This window comes from Barbus barbus, assembly GCF_936440315.1.
Source record: "Barbus barbus genome assembly, chromosome: 12".
Lineage (NCBI taxonomy): Eukaryota > Metazoa > Chordata > Actinopteri > Cypriniformes > Cyprinidae > Barbus > Barbus barbus.
In genome coordinates this window covers 30,026,227-30,035,695 of record NC_136740.1, presented here as the reverse complement: position 1 = coordinate 30,035,695, position 9,469 = coordinate 30,026,227, and positions in this window count along the sequence as shown.

Here is a 9,469-nt window from a genome sequence, read left to right as displayed (position 1 = left end):
AGCTAAACTCTGCAGGAGTGGGCCAGATTTGAGGATGCCTGCTATAAAGGAAAACCTTAGGTATGGTCGATTATGAAAATGAAGCATACTAATTTAGAACAGGATTTCGAAATTTAAACTCATAGCAAGTAAAGTACAACAACAGTATTTTGGCTTTATCAAGCCAACACAATTAAAGCAGCATCCATGAAGGCGATTCTATTGTTTATGTATTTGCAGGACGGCAGGGACGATGATTTTCTAACGGGACACGGGTCCATAGATCAGTCACGTCAAACAGAGCAGCGGACACACAGACGCCTGCCTATGTGTGTCTGACCGGCAGCTCACAGACGTGCCAAAAGACAAGACAGACACCAAACGGCTGGAAAGTCAAGGTGAAGGAGAGATGACCTAAAAAAAAAAAAAAAAAAAACAGAAATGAGGCAATCAAGGATATGAGGATGCCACTTTTTTTTTTTTTTTTTTTTTTTTTTTTAGCACTGCAGTATTTTTCCTATTGGTTTATCAAAGATTCTAAGCCTCCAAGAAGAATCACAACATTGCAACCTTGGATATAACTGAAAAAAATGAAAACAATTTTTAAATATTTTCTTTCTTTTTTAAATTAGATTTTAAATATTTTTTATATAATTGTACATGTTTTTCTCTTCTTTTTTTTTTTTATTCTAAAAATTGTATACCTCCAAGATGAATCACAACATTGCAATACTGGATTTGAATATTTTTTTTTATGTTTTTATAACATGTCGCCCTGGACCATAAAACCAGTCATAAGGGTCAATGTTTTTGTAAAATTTTGATTTATACATCATCTGAAAGCTGAATAAATAAATATGGTTTGTTATGATAGGACAATATTTGGCTAAGATACAACAATTTGAAAATCTGGAATCTGAAGGTACAAAAAAAATCTAAATATTGAGAGAAATTTAAAGTTGTCCAAATGAAGTTCTTAGCAATGCATATTACTAATCAAAAATTAAGTTGATAAAATTTGAATATCGTGAAAAAGGTCAATATTTTGTCACATTTCAGAAAGTGAAACCCATATATTATATAGATTCATTACATAGAGTGAAATATTTCAAGCCTTTATTTCTTGAAATTTTGATGATTATGGCTTACAGATCATGAAAACCCAAAATTCAGTGTCTCAGAAAATTTGAATATTACATAAGATCAATAAATTTAAAAAAAGCATATTTTAAACAAATGTCAGGCTTCTGAAAAGTATGTTCATTTCTATGCACTCAATACTTGGTTGGGCCTCCTTTTGCATGAATTACTGCATCAGTGCGGCGTGGCATGGAGGCAATCAGCCTGTGGCACTGCTCAGGTGTAATGGAAGCCCAGGTTGCTTTGATAGCGGCCTTCAGGTCATCTGAATTGTTGGGTCTGGTGTCTCTCATCTTCCTTTTGACAATACCCCATAGATTCTCAGACTAGGTTGCAACCTGGTCTCATAAAAATATTTACCTCTGTGCACTTTCTGTGCGACACCATTTTATGTACCTTACTGCACGTTTCGCTGCAGTTTCAAAGAGAAATGTCCACTGAGTGGCGCTAAAACAGGTTAAATACGTGAACCCTGGCACATTATTATTATGTTGATATAGGTACGAATTGCTGTGTTTTTATTACGTTGCTTCAGGTACGTACTGCGGCAGTTCAGAATTCAAATATCCGGGTTCTGTCCCTAAAAGTTTCATTCTTCCTGACCGCCAGAGGCGGTGCTTAAGCACTAGTGGATTATCGCTGCGCCAGCTAGACAGGTCGAGATAATATACCAAAATGTTCACATGGTGACATAGGCAGATCCTCGAAGACATGAGCCACGGCTCAGTATTCGACCTCTTTCGCGTTCTCACATGACTAAGATAGGTCGTTCTTCAGTGATCTCGCGCGGTCAAGTGCAGCTTACCGGAGCAGTGAGTCATCGTCCTCTCAAGCTGTGACAGCTCGCTTCTAAGGATCTTGGATTGGATTTCTTCAACATTGGTGAGCTGTTTTTTTGGCCTGTTATATTCGGCAACACTTATGGTTCTTGGTTCCACCCGGTAGCTAGTGTTTTTTACCAAGCTAACAATATATCAGCGGTTCCAGCAGTTCCAGCGGTTATATCAGCTACATTAATGTATTGACGGTTCTCCTCTGCAATTGTTACTGAACACTCACACTTTTTTTTTTTTTTGCTGAAACGTTTACGGTCATCCGTTTATGGTATCACGTGTATATGATTTTGTGGAACACTCTGCTTCTCAGTGCTATCATTCCCTTTTCACACCGATAAGCTGAAGGCTCCTTGTTGATTGGATCATTTTTTGGAGGCTTTGCAAACACTTGTGCCTCTTGGTGCTGTCTGGTGGCTAGTGTTTTTCTGCGTGTACGCTGACAATCCCCATTTGTTTTTGAAGTGACCATGGCGCAGAGTTCTATTGCTACTGGTTTTCCCTTGACATGTAAACTGTGCCCTAGCACTCTCCTTCCTGATGACGGCCATGACATGTGCCCGTCCTGTTTGGGGATTCAGCATTTAAAGGAAGCCCTTATGGATCCGGGCTTGCATTGTAGTCTTTTACCCATGTCTGAGAGACTACTTCGTCTCGCAGAATTGGATCCAAAATCTGCAGTAGGGATTGGAGATGCAGACTTACAATCTACCACTCATACTCGGAAGCGTGGTGCATCTGCGGCTGCTGGGGCTCCCCATTCAAAGAAAAAAAGCATCTTCATGTAAAGATCATATGGAAGAAACTTCACTTTCTAAAACTGTGGTGGTTCTTTCATCGGAGATGTCAGAGTTGAAACGCCTCCTTCAGACACTTCAACCGGTGGTTCCTATCTCACCTGCAACTGTTTCACAGGGGGATGAGGAGCGATCAAGCAGGAGAATGGAGGAAGAGCCCCTTAGTTCCTCTTCTCCTTTGCGCCATACCGAATTTGATGTGCTTTCTACAAGTGCTTCTGAATCTTTTTGCCAGGATCATCTGAACGTCGGTGTACAATTTTTCCCTCAAGAGACCCAGACTTGTTTGTCAAAAGCTGGGGGCTCTAGTGAGGATCCAGTCCATTCGGGCTTAAACCCATCTTCAGCGGACAACACCTTGTCTGTGCTTCAGATGGCAGTTGCTCGTTTAGGATTGGACAGCTCGCCTACACAACCAGCTCAATCTAATGTTTTCTTTAGGCAGACATCAGCTGGATCTTCATTTTCCGTGTAAGGATTTCATGGCGGAATTTTCTAATGCTTTAACGGGAGCCAGGGTACCCAAAAGGCGATCAAGGACTGCTCGTACACTGGCGTCAATGGCGGATGCAGACACTATTGGTGCGGGCCATGCTCCAGAAATTGAGCAGCCTGTTGCTGCCCTGGTAGTTTCACCGGATGAGGCACTACGAGACAATGTCCATTGTCCCAGCGTTCAATGCAGTCGCACAGACTTATTGTTGAAAAAGGCATATGAGTCTACTGCATATATAACCCGCGCTGAGAACACATTGTGTCAATTGCTTCTCGCCACTACAAGTACACTTGAATCTGCGAATGTTGACCCCTCAGTTTCTCAATTCCTTCCAACTGCTCTTTTGACCATGGGCCATGTTACACGTGAACTGGGTACCCTTATGGCCACACTTCTGGCGGCCCGTCGCCAGGTGTGGATTGCACAGGCTAAGCTGCCTGAGGATTGCAAGACAACTTTAAGAGATCTTCCAATCGTTCCTGGACACCTCTTTGGACCTAATGACTCTGAACTTCTGGACAAAAGAGTGAAGTTGTCCGAGACGACTCGTCAGTTGACCCAGACTCACAGAGGTCCTGTTTTCAAGTTACCGGCCACTCAGGTTCGTCATAGCATGACAATGCCAGAGCAACGATTTCGTCAGCACTTTACCCCACAGTCTCCGGGTCCACAGAGACCTCGTGTCGCTGAGGACACGCAAGGTTTTCAACCACATCAGCAGCAAGTGCCAGGGGGCCCACGTCAGCATCCCCCCATTGCTGCTAAAGGCCGCACACACAAGGCATGATCTGGTTGGGCCAGTAGTCGATCGTTTTTCAAGTGTACACCTGCAGTACTGGAGGTAGACGGCAGTAGATCCTTGGGTTTGGACTACTTTGAGCAAGGGTTATACCCTGCAGTTTCGACACCGACCACCAAAGTTCTCAAGGATTATTCCCACAGTAATAGGGGATGCAGTTCGTTCAATGGCTCTCTCAGGAAATTTGTTCACTGTTGGAGATCCCTGAGGGAGCAATAGAAAGGGTTCACCCCCTTGTTCAAAGGGACGGGTTTTATTCAACTTACTTCCTGGTTCCCAAAAAGGACAACGGTTTTCATCCAATTCTAGACTTGAGGCACTTGAACATTTTTCTGAAAACTCTCCCTTTTCGGATGTTACGTGCAGCCGACGTTCTTCGTGCTGTCATGAAGGGAGACTGGTTTACGAGCATCGATTTGAAAGATGCTTATTTTCACATTCCGATTGTTCCCCATCATCAAAAGTTTCTTCGTTTCAGTTTCAAGAACCAAGCTTACCAGTTCAAAGTCCTCCCTTTCGGCTTGTCTCTGGCCCCTCGTGTGTTCACAAGGTGCATGACGGCAGCTTTATATCCTCTATGGTCCAGAGGGATACGAATCCTGCCCTACTTGGATGACTGGATGCTGTGTGCCCCCTCAAGACAGCAAGCTGTCCACGACACCAGTCTGCTCTTGGAGCACGTGCAGAAGCTGGGTCTTTCTGTAAACAAGGCAAAGAGTTGCCTGGTTCCAATGCAAACAATCACTTACATTGGAATGCTTCTGGACTCTCGTGCAATGTCTGCCATCCTATCACAAGCCCGAGCAGACAACATTCTTCAGCTCATTGCTCCTTTCCGGCTGGGAGTGAGTTTGCAATATAGAGTGTTGCTACAACTTCTGGGGATGTTGACGGCAGCCACTTCTGTGATACCACTGATATCATCGCTTGATAGTGGTCTCACATCGCTGTTTTCAGGCGTTGAGGCGGTGGAATCACCGGGAGTTTTTGATGTCAGAAGTACCGCTAGGGGTCGTTCCCTTTCGCAGAGAAGTGGTCATGACCGATGCTTCTCTCCTTGGCTGGGGAGCGACATGGAATCACAGGGGTGTCTGTGGCCAATGGTCTACAGTTCAGTCCAGGGATCACATCAATCTCCTGGAGCTACATGCAGTCTTCCTTGCCCTGCAGTGTTTTCTACCGGCTCTGGCTGGTTGCCATGTGCTCATCCGATCAGACAACACCTCGATGGTGTTTCATCTGAATCATCAAGGTGTCACAAGGTCACTCGGGTCTCTGCATCTCACTCGCAAGATCCTCACGTGGTCTCTTCCTCGTCTAGCATCGCTAAGGGCAGTTCACCTCTCGGGGTCAAGCAACCAAGTAGCGGACGCTCTGTCCAGGAATCTTCTGTATCCGGGGGAATGGAGGCTTCACCCGGATGTGGTGCAGAGGATATGGCAACAATTCGGGAGAGCAGAAATAGACCTCTTTGCGACAGAGGCAACCACTCACTGTCGCTTGTGGTTTGCGAGAACCGAGACATCCAGTCCGTTGGGGCAGGACGCTCTGTCGCACAAATGACCAGACTGCCTTCTTTATGCATTCCCTCCTCTTCCGCTGTTGTGGGAAACTTTGCACAGGATAGCACAGTGCAGTCACAGAGTATTACTTGTCGCACCTCGGTGGCCAGCCAGGCCTTGGTTTCCCATGCTTTTGAATCTTTTGGAGGGCAGGCCGTGGCAACTTCTGCCTCGGAAGGATCTGTTGTCACAGATGGACAGTGCTGTCTGGCAACTGGACCCAGCTCGTCTGCAACTTTGGGTTTGGCCACTGGGTCCAACCCTCTTTTGATTGATTGTGAGCCTGCAGTTGTTTATACCATAATTAGTGCTAGAGCAGCAGTGTCCACACGTCAGCTCTATGCAGCGCGTTGGAGTTTTTTCTCTTTGTGTTGTAAGAGTCGGGGATTGGACCCTGTGTGCTGTGACATGCTGAAAGTGTTAAGCTTTTTACAACAGTTTTGGAGTCTGGTAAAGCAGCCTCCACATTGAAGGTATATGTTGTGGAAATTTCTGCGTATCGTGTACCGGTTAATGGGTCATCTCTTGGTTCCCATGCTCTTATTTGTAGTTTTCTAAAGGGTACGAGACGATTGAGACCAGCTCGCAAACCTCATTTTCCGGGGTGGGATTTACCACTTGTGCTTGGTTTTCTTTGTTCACCACCTTTTGAGCCTTTACAGGCAGCTGACCTTAGATGGACGTCTTTGAAGGCTGTTTGTTTGTTGGCCCTCGCTTCGGGCAAGGCGTGTTAGTGAGCTGCATGCCTTGTTCGTTAGTGAGTTATGCATGCGTTGGCGGCCAGAAGATTCTGGGGTTGTACTTCGACCAAACCCAGCTTTTCTCCCCAAAGTTCTGCTTCCTCAGTTTATAAATCAGTCCATCAGTTTGGCTGCTTTTCAGTCTGGATCCCAATTTGACCAGTTAAGGGATCACCTTTTGTGTCCTGTCTGAGCCTTGAGGTGTTATGTGGCTGCTACCACTCATCTTAGAAATACAGATCAACTTTTTGTGTGTTATGGTACTGCTCGGAGGGGCACTGCTGTATCAAAGAGGAGAGTGTCAAATTGGGTGGTGGAAGTAATCACTATGGCATATAAGAAGGCTCAAAAGCCTCTACCAGGGAGTGTTTCTTGTCATTCCACTAGGTCTGCGTCAACATCCTGGGCTGCTTTTAGAGGGGTTTCTATGGCAAATATCTGTGCGGCTGCTACCTGGGCTTCTCCCTGTACCTTTGCCTGGTTTTACAAGCTCAACATTGCTACCCCGCATACTCTCAGTTCTGGCAGTCATCCGGAATTCACAGAACCAGAGTTACATACGTAACTAGCGTTAATGCTCTATCGTGTTGGAAATATGCCCTGCACCAAACCCAACCCTAAACCTACCCGATAGTGGTAACAAATTCAAAACTGGTATAAAAACAATTTATTGATGCAAACGTGCCAATTCAACTTCCTTTTATGCAGATTTGAACGGTTTTGTCGACCGTAGTTACACGGGATTCAAACCGGAGCTCCTTTCCTTCTAAGTACGGCTCTGTACTCCGTGAGCTACCGAACAAACTTTCTGTCTATGAAAACCCATAGATACGAGGCTGGATATGTGCGATGCCAACATTCAAAAGCATCAGTTTTCAAAGATCCCAGCATATTAATATTGTTTTGAAGTCGGAACATGATATTCTTAAAGTAATTGTGCGAAAAATATGCTTTATTAATCAAAACTCTGTAAATTTGTGAGGAAAGTAGTAAAAGCTGTCAGAGTTTTACTGCCTCTAGTGTTTGTTTCTTTAGGAAACTGAAACTGCAGTAATATGTAGTTATTGGTATGTATTTCGTGTCTCGCTAAAAAGTGCGCCCAAGTACGTAAATGCCATGAGACTATGTTGAGATTCTCTATGGGGTTCAGGTCAGGTGAGTTTTCTGGCCAATCAAGCACACTAACATCATGGTCACTGAACCAGCTTTTGGTACATTTGGCAGTGTGGACAGGTGCCAAGTCCTGCTGGAAAATTAAATCAGCGTCTCCATAAAGCTTGTCAGCAGAAGGAATCATGAAGTGCTCTAAAATTTCCTGGTAGATGGCTGCGTTGACTGTGGACTTCAGAAAACACAGTGGACCAACACCAGCAGATGACATGGCAGCCCAAATCACTGACTGTGGAAACATCACACTGGACTTCAAGCAACATGGATTCTGTGCCTCTCCACTCCTCCTCCAGACTCTGGGAGCATGATTTCCAAATGAAATGCTAAATTTACTTTCATCTGAAAAGATGACTTTGGACCACTGAGCATCAGTCCAGTTCTTTTTCTCCACAGCCCAGGTAAGACGCTTCTGACGTTGTCTCTGGTTCAGAAGTGGCTTGGTAGCCCTTTTCCTGAAGATGTCTGAGCGTGGTGACTCTTGATGCACTGATTCCAGCTTCAGACCACTCCTTGTGAAGCTCTCCCAAGTGTTTGAACCAGCTTTGCTTGACAGTTTTCTCAAGCTTGCGGTCATCCCTGTTGCTTGTGCACCTTTTCCTACCCAAATTCTTCCTTCCAGTCAACTTTGCATTTAATATGCTTTGATACAGCACTCTGTAAACAGTCACAGCTTTCAGTAATGACCCTCTGTGACTTACCCTCTTTGTGGAGGGCATCAATGTTCATCTTCTGGATCATTGCCAAGTCAGCAGTCTTCCCCATTATTGTGGTTTCAAAGAACAAGAGATACCCGGAATTTATACTGTAGGGATGGCCATTAATTGAAACTCAAATGTAAATATTATAATATTTTGAGATACTGATTTTTGACTTTCATGAGCTGTAAGCTCTAATCATCAAAATTAAAACAAAAAAACTTTGGAAATGGTTTACTTTACATGCAATGAATCTAAAATATAAGAAAGATTCACTTTTTGAAATAAGTTATAAGAAAAAATGAACTTTTCCATGACATTCTAATTTATTGAGATGTACCTATATTTACAGTAGGAAATTTACAAAATATCTCCATGGACCATGATGTTTATTTAATGTCCTAATGATTTTTGGCATAAAAGAAAAATCGATAATTCTGACCCATACAATGTATTGTTGGCTATTGCTACAAATGTATCCTTGCTACTTATGACTGGTTTTGTGCTCACAAAAAAAAAAAAAAATCTAAACCTCCAAGATGAATCACAACATTGCAACACTGGATTTAAATTAAAAAGTATTTTGTTTTTGTTTTTTAACATTTTTACATGATTTTTTTCTCATTTTCTATATTTTGTCTTCTAACTTCATAATTTAAAAACAATATTCTGAAAAAACACAGTTAAAGAAAATATAACCCTACTGCCTATAATTCAATTCAAATGAGCTTTATTGGCCGATTCAATTAATTTAATATTTATTGCATAGTTTGAGAGTGTAAAGAGACTCTTACATAATTTGCAATGCATACGGCATGGAGAAAAACTGTTGCACTCTATTGAGTATCCATGGCATGCATAAGAAAATTAATATGCTAATAATGGTTTTGGAGCATCTGGCATTTGATCAATGAAAGCAGCGTTATGTTTTTCATACTGATAAAACTGATAAGAGATTACCTGCTGTCTCACGTGCCGTTCTCCGATAGTTGAGGGTCACTTCCTAAGCAAGGTGTGAACAATGATGAATGATGAGGAGAATTATAATGAGCGAAGAATCCCTGGAGACGGCGAGATGGTTGAGAATAAATGATGTCTGAAACAAGAAAAGATATTAGCCAAGCGTTCGCTCTGTTTTCACGAACAATCTGATAAAATCGTCCCAGCTGTGACTCAAACCTCATTTAAAGACACAATAGAGGCAGTTATGAATTGAGAGAGATTGAGTAAGCTGCGCTTTCCTCTTCCAAACTATTAT